The sequence below is a fragment of the Aotus nancymaae genome, unplaced genomic scaffold (assembly GCF_030222135.1).
Source record: "Aotus nancymaae isolate 86718 unplaced genomic scaffold, 86718_ANA_hifiasm-v0.15.2.pri h1tg000058l, whole genome shotgun sequence".
Classification (NCBI taxonomy): Eukaryota; Metazoa; Chordata; class Mammalia; order Primates; family Aotidae; genus Aotus; species Aotus nancymaae.
This window is the reverse complement of record NW_026988472.1, coordinates 18,289,790-18,299,041: the sequence shown is the minus strand read 5'-3', so window position 1 is coordinate 18,299,041 and position 9,252 is coordinate 18,289,790. Positions and strand designations below refer to the sequence as shown.

General features: G+C 43.6%; 1 protein-coding gene across 4 annotated transcripts in view; it reads left to right on the top strand.

The window, feature by feature from the left end:
• Window positions 1–953: 953 nt before the first annotated feature.
• Window positions 954–9,252, top strand: part of USP9X (ubiquitin specific peptidase 9 X-linked) — a 156,184-nt gene continuing 147,885 nt past the window's right edge. For 2 of the 4 annotated variants that reach the window (XM_064364411.1, XM_064364410.1), the window contains exon 1: window positions 954–1,085. The gene's annotated coding sequence lies outside the window, so the exon portion shown is untranslated. The remainder of the gene's footprint in view (window positions 1,086–9,252) is intronic. The other 2 variants (XM_064364413.1, XM_064364412.1) reach the window with 1 other exon arrangement.

The following is a 9,252-nucleotide window of genomic DNA, read 5'->3' as shown; positions in this document are numbered from 1 at the left end:
CATGGAACAGGATTTCTGGCCGTAGCACGACCCTGAAGGGGCCAGCCGAAAGAAACGGTACTGCGCGAACAATCTTTACCGCATTGTCTTCCCTTCCCCCACCCTAGCTCTCCGGGTTCCAGGCGTCTCACGCCCTAGCCCGGCCCCCTCGGCGACTCGCGCTGTTCTCAGCCTTGACGGCCCGGGTAGGAGGGGCAGAAGAGGGGGCAGCTGAGCGGGAGGGGGCTGGGCAGAAGCAGGGGGAGGGCCGAGAGGCGGGGCCTCAAAGGGGCGGCGCCGGACGGGGGCGGAGAGTCTCGGGTCTTGGGCGGTACTGGGGCTAGTGGGAGTCTGCGCCGCTACCGCCGCCGCCGCCGCTGCTGCCGCCGCCGCCGCTACCGCCGCCGCCACTGGCCGAGCGGTTTTTGTTTTTTTTTTTGGTTTGCCTGATCCGCCATATTGACGAGGACGGGTATTCGCGGCTGCGGACGCTAGTCTCCGCCGCCGCCGGAGCCGCAACCTCTCTGCATCCGGCCCCGTTAGGGCCTCTCCCGCGCCGAGCCCCTCCCCGCCTTGCACAGCTCCCGGGCCTCGCGGGAGCCCGCCGCCGCCGCCGCCTCTCTCTTACGGGAGGCGGCCGCCTTAGCGCCCGGTGCTCGGGTCGGCGCCGGGAGTGAGGAGCGAGCTGCTGCAAAGCGACCAGGCCCAGAGCGGGGACAGAGGCGGCGACTAGGGAAAGGTGAAGCCGTCGCTGCAGGAGGAGGAGCTGGAGGAGGTGACGCAGGAGAAACGCACCGCCCGGAGCCGTCTGAGCTCAGCGAGAGCCCCAGTCTGAAGGGAGAAGGGGGAAGAGGGCCGTCGCCGGCCGAGGAGGAGGAGGAGGCGGGCGCGGCGAGGAGCGAGTTCCGGCGCCGGTGTGCAGCCGCCTCGTTGAGACGCCCGCAGCCCGGAGCCCCGCAGCCGCAGCCTTTCGATACACTTTGTTGCCCGTCACCGGGGCCTGGGATGCACCCAGGGTAGGTCTTGTCCCGGGACCGAGCCCCACCATCGCCTGCTGCCTCCCGCCTCCTCGTGCCCTGGTTCTGAGGAGACGTCTGTGTCGTGCGGTGAGTGGCCAGCTGCGCCGGGGCGACGCGCCTTCCCGGGGCCAACAGCTGGAAGTGGGTGAGGGGAGGAGGGCGGGGGGGGGTGTGCGTGTGTGCGAGCTTTTTCCCTAGGCGGCTGCCGGGCGGGCCGGGGCTTCCCGGTTCCCCCTCCTCCGGCCCGGGCTGGGCGGGCGCGCGGGCCGGTGTTGGGTGCGGAGCCGGTGTCCCGAGAGCGTGTCTGTGTGTTTTAGACTGTAAGGGAAAATGGCTGACGGCTCCGTCCCTCCTCCTCCTCCCCCTTCCCGTCCTGTCTGGGGCCGAGTAGGAGGATGGAGTCTCCGGGCGTGGCGGGCAGCCCCCCCCTCCCCCGCACCCGCCGTCCGCACCAGGGGTCCGGGTCCGTATTGGGGGCTAACCGCCCCCGGCCCGGCCGCCGCTTTCCTACCCCGTCTGGTTCCACTTGACACCAAACGCCATTACTGAGGTGGAGTGATTTGGAGCCGGGGAGCTAGGCCTCGGCTACGCCTGGCTATCAGGCCTGACGACTTGTCCGCCTCCCCCCACCCTCCCGCGATAACCCGCAGTTTCTCCCCTGCCCTGGGCTCCCGGAGTCCGAGCCGGGTTATCGGCCTCCTACACCTCCTTCTCCTCCCTTAATTTGCAGAGGGCCAAAGCCTTGAAAGGGGTTTTTGAATGCAGAAATCGCTTCCAAGCTGTCTTGGACCTATTACCTTTGTATTTTTAACTATTTCTCCAAAAAATAATAGCATGTGCGAGTTTGTCAGTGATCAGATCTTCAGATTCTTGTGACGTGAGGCTTCAGGTTGGATAAATGGCTGATTTTTCATTCATTGTGAAATAAGTTAAAGAGTTACAGAACAGGTGTATAGATGGCTTCTTAAATTATTTGTATGGGTTTCTGTAGCGACTAGAACTTACACGAGGATTTGCGAAATTTCTAGTAGAACCTGCTTAAATTAACCATGTTATTTTTTGGAAGTTCCATAGTTATAACGTTAATTGAATTTCCACGGTACAGTTTACAGGTGTGTGTAATTGCTTCAGATTGTCTTTGAATTTAAATAAGTTGTAGGCATAGGTTAAATATTCATACTTTATTTTTCGGGGAGAGAAGTATTTGTACCGTTCTTTTACCTGGAAACCTACGAGTCCCAAAATTTACGTAACATTTGTATACTTTCACTTTTGAGAAAGAATAATTTGGGATGCATTGATTAGGAAACTTTCCGACAAGTACTTAACCCTGTCGGAGCTCATTATCTACCCTTAGGTAAGGACTCCTTAACCATGACTAGCTTGGCTGGTTAGTACACTTGAACTTAAAAAAATAGAGACTACAAACTCTCCTTTAGATCTCGCTGGTCTTTTAATTCGCTGGGCTGCCATTTTGGTTTCAGCAGATGCCTTCAAATTCTTGAAGAATTATGTATTAAATGTACAAAAGTGTGAACATTCTTTTTCTCAATTTTTAAACTCATGTGCTTTGTCATACATCTAACTTTAACCCTTTAAACTTTATCGTTCCAGCGTTTGGGTGGAGTGAAAGCTTGAAGTATTTGAAATTGGTGTTCCACAGGTGAACTCAAAATGTCTCTGGTATTTTGCTATTTTGTTTTCTCTAATTTAAAAATAGGACGTTTGGACTATATGAATTCTCTCTACCCCTTTTCTTGTATTTTTTGCACGAACATATAACTTGTAATTCTGGTTATCAACGTTCTCATGTTTCTTTTGTTTGCTGACCTTGGTAGTTTCTGAGAGAGAATTTCTGGAGGGAGTAATAGCAGGAACAGTACATGCGAGAATCTAAGTTACTTCAGGAAGGAACTTTGAAGGGCAGATTTTACCTTTCACCAGGTTATCGGGGTCTCTAGTGCTCACAGTTTTTTTTTTTTTTTTTTTTGGAGACGAGTCTTGCACTGTCGCCCAGGCTGGAGTGCAATGGTGTGATCTCGGCTCACTGCAACCTCCGCCTCCAGGGTTCATGCGAATCTCCTGCCTCAGCCTCTCGAGTAGCTGAGATTACACCAGGCTAATTTTTTGTATTTTTAATAGAGACGGGTTTCACCGTGTTAGCCAGGAGGGCCTCGATCTCCTGACCTCATGATCCGCCTGCCTTGGCCTCCCAGTTCTCATGTTTTATCTATGGAATGCTCAAGTAGGATTTACTTGAGATCTTTTTTCTTTGAGTCTTGAAGTACGTTTTTTAATATCTTAAGATTTGAGATTTCTTGGCTGTCTTCTCAGATTTTTCTTTGACATGGTATTAATGTAGCTTATGGTTTTGAAATGGATGTTTGTCATGAATTTGCCAGTCATCCAGTTCTTGATTAGTTGGTCACACAAGAAGCATTCTTTGAGCTTATTTATATTTCATAAGATCAATTTCTAATGTTCAGTTTCAAAGTTTTAATATTGAAACCAATCTTTGTTTAAAACAGGTTTAAGAAAGTTATTTGAAATATTTAGTGGTGTGTGTTAATGGATTAGACGCCATGTAAGTCTTTTGGGCAATGAAGGAGGGTGTCTTATCCTGAGATTGCATTAGTTGATTTTTATTCTAAAAGAATGTATTACTTTTTACGGTAGCCTGCATTACGTTTTCCCTCTTGCAGGTATGTTTACTGAGCCTTGAAATGTTTTTCTTTTTTTTCAAAAAGGGAAGAACGGGATTTTAGTTTTCATTTGGTTCTTTTAGGAGCTGTAGTTTTGAAAGCCATCCTATTTATTGCTAAGTTCTCATATTTTAACATAGAGTCTTAATGTTAACATTTGGGAAAAAGTTAATACGTTGGACCTCAACCCTGACTGGACATGAGAATCACTTGGCAGGGTTTAAGAAAAAAAAAAAAAACCCCAAAACTGATCCCTGGGTCCCACCTCCAGAAACTGATTAATTGATCTGATATGGGGCCTAGGCAGAGGTATATTTTAAAAGCATTGTGGTCCTTACTTGCATTCGGAGTTGAAAACCACTGGGCTATTGTTTTTATCATGTTAGAACTTTCAAGTGGATAAATCAGAAAATTGATTTTTTTCTCAATTTTTTTAGTTACTAGCATGATTATCATTTGAGTGTTAATTATCTGTCAGCACTGATAAGCGGTTTCCATTTATTACCTTATGGAGATGGGTCTGAGGTCTGTCAGGTTCAACCAGTGGTGCTTCAACTACTGTGCTAATGTTAGTGAAATGACACTGATGGCTATTTTTAAAAAAGCATTTAGAGCTTTTGTTTCTTGTACCAGAGTAGGTTTAGATTTAGTTTAGTTTTTAAGACTATCAAAATAGTCTCCAATTTGATAACTATCTTGGTCGTCCAAAGGAGATGTTAAAAGCTATGGGGCAGCTGGGTTTCTCCCTTTCCATATATCTTCCGGCATGCTCAGGGTGGTATTTTAGTTGGTGGGTTTATGAGAAAATATTAGGCAACTTAACATTCCTAAAAGGTGTAGAGACTACAAGTTTGTCTCCTAGTAATTTATTTAAATCATCCCATAAGTGACCATTTAGTATCACATGAAATTCTGTTGTCTCAGTTTGAGAATTTAGAGTTTTATTTGTTTTGAGTTTTGTGTTGTTTTGGCATTGATTTATAATTGTTTTATTGAAGAAATGTAATAATAACAGACATTTATTTAGTGTTTCTGTCTCTTAATCCCCTTGGTCCATTGGACTAAGTTGTAATGGTGGGAAGATGGCAGCAGGAAAGCCTATAGGAGTTCAGGATCTATTAAGATTTTTTTTTTTTTTTTTTTTTTTTGAGAAAGATTGTCGCTCTGTCACCCAGGCTGGAGTGGTCATGGTTCACTGCAGCCTTAACCTCTCCTGGGCTCAGGTGATCCTCTCACCTCAGCCTCCCGAGTAGCTGGGACTACAGGCGCTTGCCACTATGCCTGGCTATTTTTTTTGTGTGTGTGTTTTTTTGTCTTTATAGAGATGGGGTTTTGCCACGTTGCTCAAGCTGGTCTTGAACTCCTGGGCTCAAGCGATCCGCCCACCTGGGCCTCCCAAAGTGTTAGGATTCCAGGTGTGAGACACTGTGCCTGGCTCTATGAGCATTCTTAGTGTGACACAAGATTCCCCAAAGATCTTTTTGTTAAATTATATCATAGAAAATGGATCTCTAGCGATCATGAAAGAAATTGATGTAATTACTATAAGGAAGAAAGAAGCTTCTAACACTTCCCTATATTGGGCATTGAATTTATCAATTAGTTACTGTGGATTATAGTGATGACCATTGTAATATACTTTTAAGGAGTAACTTGTGAAAAAGCATATTGTTAGGATGAGATCGCTTACCTAAAATTTATTCTTCAAACCTACCCATGCTAAATCTTGGTGGCTTCAGCATATGTATACACAACCTTATATTTGGCAGCAAATGGATTTTCAATTTTATTTTCAGTCACTATCTAACAAGGATTTTCTACCACCTCTGTGTATCAATCATCTGTGGAGCTTTTTCAAAATATATTTGCTCAATAGGTGAGTCTTATATGTAACCAGGGGTTTTTTTTTGCAATCCCTTTTAGGGAAAGGGGAGATAAGAGACCCTTTGCATGTCTTAGGCAGCAGTACTCTTACTTGAGTTTAGTTTTGTTAGTCACACAGTCAAAAATAACAGACTGAAACACAACATGTAATGAAAAGCTCAAACGCTAGAAGAGACAGGGATTCCATACTCACATGTAATATATGTAGTATATGTGCACATATATATCAAATTTATTATCACTTAGCACCTTCTTGATACGGTTCCAGCTCTACTATAAACATTAATGTCTGTTAAGACGTTAGTTTCCTTTTTACCATTCAACAAATACTTACTGGGCATCTGCTAGGCACTGTTGTAGAGATTACTGTTGTCTAGAAGCTAACATTGTATGAAGTGAGGTGGGCTGGACTAGCTGATCTTTAAAGTCCTTAGCCCTAATTTTCTGGCATTCTTTTATGTACCTTATAGGACAGATTGGATTAAGTTGCTATTTTAAAAAAAAACCTTGTTATGGTATATGCCAATTGAATTTTTTTGTTACTTTAAATAGAATTTTATTCTGAACTCCAGTCTTCTCTAGTGAGCCCAAATGTCAAGCATAGTAGAAATAGGTTCTTTTAAAATTCTTGGCATATTGGCTTTAGGAATAGCTGTACTTCTGATGCTGTTAATTTTTGACCAGAAATTACATACTCTGGTGTCACCCCTTACTCCTGCCATTCTTTTGCTGTATTGATGCTCTCTCATCTCTACACTGTTTTTCTATTTGTTTATTTTGTTTAGGTGTTTTGATTAATTTTGTCTTCCAAATTCTATCTTTAAGGTTAGTGACTTTCATCCTAAGTCATTGATAATATCCTTAGCACCTAGAAAGTTCCTGGCATACAGACACTCAGTAACTGTTGGATGAATATAGTTAGTTTATCATTATATTCTTGCGATTTTGCTTACTTTTTGCTAATTATCTTTACGACTCAGAGTCACTTGTCTTACCAATCCCGTTACAATAAAGAGTTCTGGAAGAGATACCAGTTCTAGTCGGACCCTTCATTTTTCAGATGAGAAAAATGGCTCAAAAGGGTGAAGTAAGTTGACCAAGATAGCATGCCATAGACTGCCTTCTTTATGAAGCTATTTCTATATGTGTCAAATCATATTAATTATTAAATTCTCTGTCGTCACTCATAAAATTAACATTAAATTTTCTCCCTGGTAATGGATAATAAGATCAGGGATTCTATCCTTTACCTTTGTGTATTACAGAGCATCTAGAATAATACTGTTTATAATAACCACTTGATTATATGAATGGGAAAATCTGGGGCAGAATTTAACTTGCAGTAGCACCTCCAACCTCTTGTACAGAATTGATGCATCTTCATTTTATGGCACCCTATGGTTTATCCTTATTAATCATGTGAGCTTTGAACACGTTTGTCCCGTGTTAGTCAACCATAATCAAAGGAATTGTTTTTCTTGGGATGAGTTTGAGCTGGTAATCTTGGATATTAGATCCCATCTTCTACAGAGCCTGTGAATTGGGTGGAAAAGAAAAAGGAAATAGGGAGTGGTAAAGCCTCCTGTTACTGTCCTTTATGTCCATATTATTCCTGCTGTTTTTGGTGGCTATTGAGAGTTATAAGTTGAGGGCTGTTGGTTACATCTCACTTTTCTGGTCTTTTCTGTCAATTGATTACTTAGGACTACTAAGTAAGGTCCCTCTTTATTAACTCGGACCCCCGAGAGCACGGAAGTTACTGTACGGTGTTAGACCCATTTCTACCTAATAGTATTTTCTCTCTGGTCGAGGTGTAGTGTACAAAGGTTTGGTCGCTCTGCTTGGTAACATATCTGGAGTTCAGAGTAGGGATCAGTAAACTTTTTCTGTAAAGGGCCACATAGTAAAAATACTTTGGACTTTGTGGGCTGAGAGGCAAAATTGAGGACATTGGGTAAATTTTTTATTGGTGAAATAAAAAATATAATTAAATACAATTAAGTATAATGTAAGTGTAATGAGAAAAACAGAATTTGGTATATGTATGTGAAGGGGAGGTAATACAGTATTTTGCTTAATTGGATAAAGTTCAGTGTTCTTGTCATCAAATTGATTGCAAATGTTTTGTGTGAAATCCATTCTTGACTTGTGAGCTATACGAAACAGGAGGCTGGAATTGGTCTGTTACCATAGTTTTCCAGTCCCCAGTTAAGAGCAGTGATGACTGGAGTTTGGTGGCGCAATCATAGCTCATTGCAGCCTGGAATTCCTGAGTTCAAGCCATCCTCGCACCTCAGCCTGCCGAGTAAGTAGGACTACAGGCCTACACTACCTCACCTGGCTAATGTTTGGTAGAGAACAGGGGTCTGGCTATGTTTCCCAGGCTGGTCTCAAACTCCTGGTCTCAAGCAGTCCTTCTTCTTTAGCCTCCCAGAGGATTATAGACCTGAGCCACTGTGCTTGACCTCCCGTTTGATACACTATATGTTAACAACTCTGAACCTCCTTTCCTCAAGTCAGGTTCAGACTTCTGTACATTAGCTGATGAAAGGGGTTTCTTTTTATTGCAAGGTGGTATTGCATGAGAATAGTTTGGTTTCAGCAGCTTTGCTGTATTTGTACAGCAGTATCTTGTGTTTATGTGTAAGTTCAGATGTATTTTGCCCTTTTATGAGTGGAAAACAAAAATGTAAAAGTGCATAACCTGGAGGTCTTAAATATCATTGAGACATAGGGAGCAGGTTAGGGATATGAATCTTAAACCTTACTGGTTTAGGTTGTGCTCATTGGTTAGGTTAGTTGGCTTTGTTCAAATAGTGAATGAAATAATTAGAATGAAATAGGAATTAAGTATGGCAAATGTATGATGAAGCTTACATTTGAAAGGTGAGGGTATAATTAGAAATATTAAAATTTTCTGTATTCTGTGAGTGGGAAAAACCCCTAAAAACATGTGACTGTTGTTTTTGAAATTTTTTACTTCTCTCTTATTTTCAGGAATGTGAAAGGAGGATACTGGCTGTGTACAGCATTTGTCCAGACTTTCGAAAATATAGAAAATCTCATTTAATCAGTATGCATATTATCTGTTTACTATGTCCTTTGTAGATATCATCAATTATCCAGGATTTTTAAGAGTTGACTTGGAGTGTGCAGAGCTGAGGCAAGAGGGATTGCAGAGCCAGACTGAGTGCTGGAGGATGAACCTACTATAGTGCCTACAGGTGTATGTGTGTACGTATGTATGTATTTTTTTGAGGCAGAGACTCACTCTGTCGCCCAGGCTAGAGTGCAGTGGCACAATCTTGGCTCACTGCAACCTCCCCCTCCTGGGTTCAAGCAATTCTCCTGCCTTAGCCTCCCAAGTATCTGGGACTACAGGTGTGTGCCACCATGCCCAGCTAATTTTTGTATTTTTTTTTTTTTAAGTAGAAACGGGGCTTCACCATATTGGACAGGCTGGTCTTGAACTCCTGACCTCGTGATCCACCCGCCTCAGCCTCCCAAAGTGCTGGGATTACAAGGGTGAGCCACCGCGCTGAGCCCTATTTATTTTATTTTATTTTTTTGAGATGGAGTTTTGCTCTTGTTGCCCAGGCTAGAGTACAATAGCGCAATCTTGACTCACTGCAACCTCTGACTCCTGGGTTCAAGTGATTGTCCTGGTT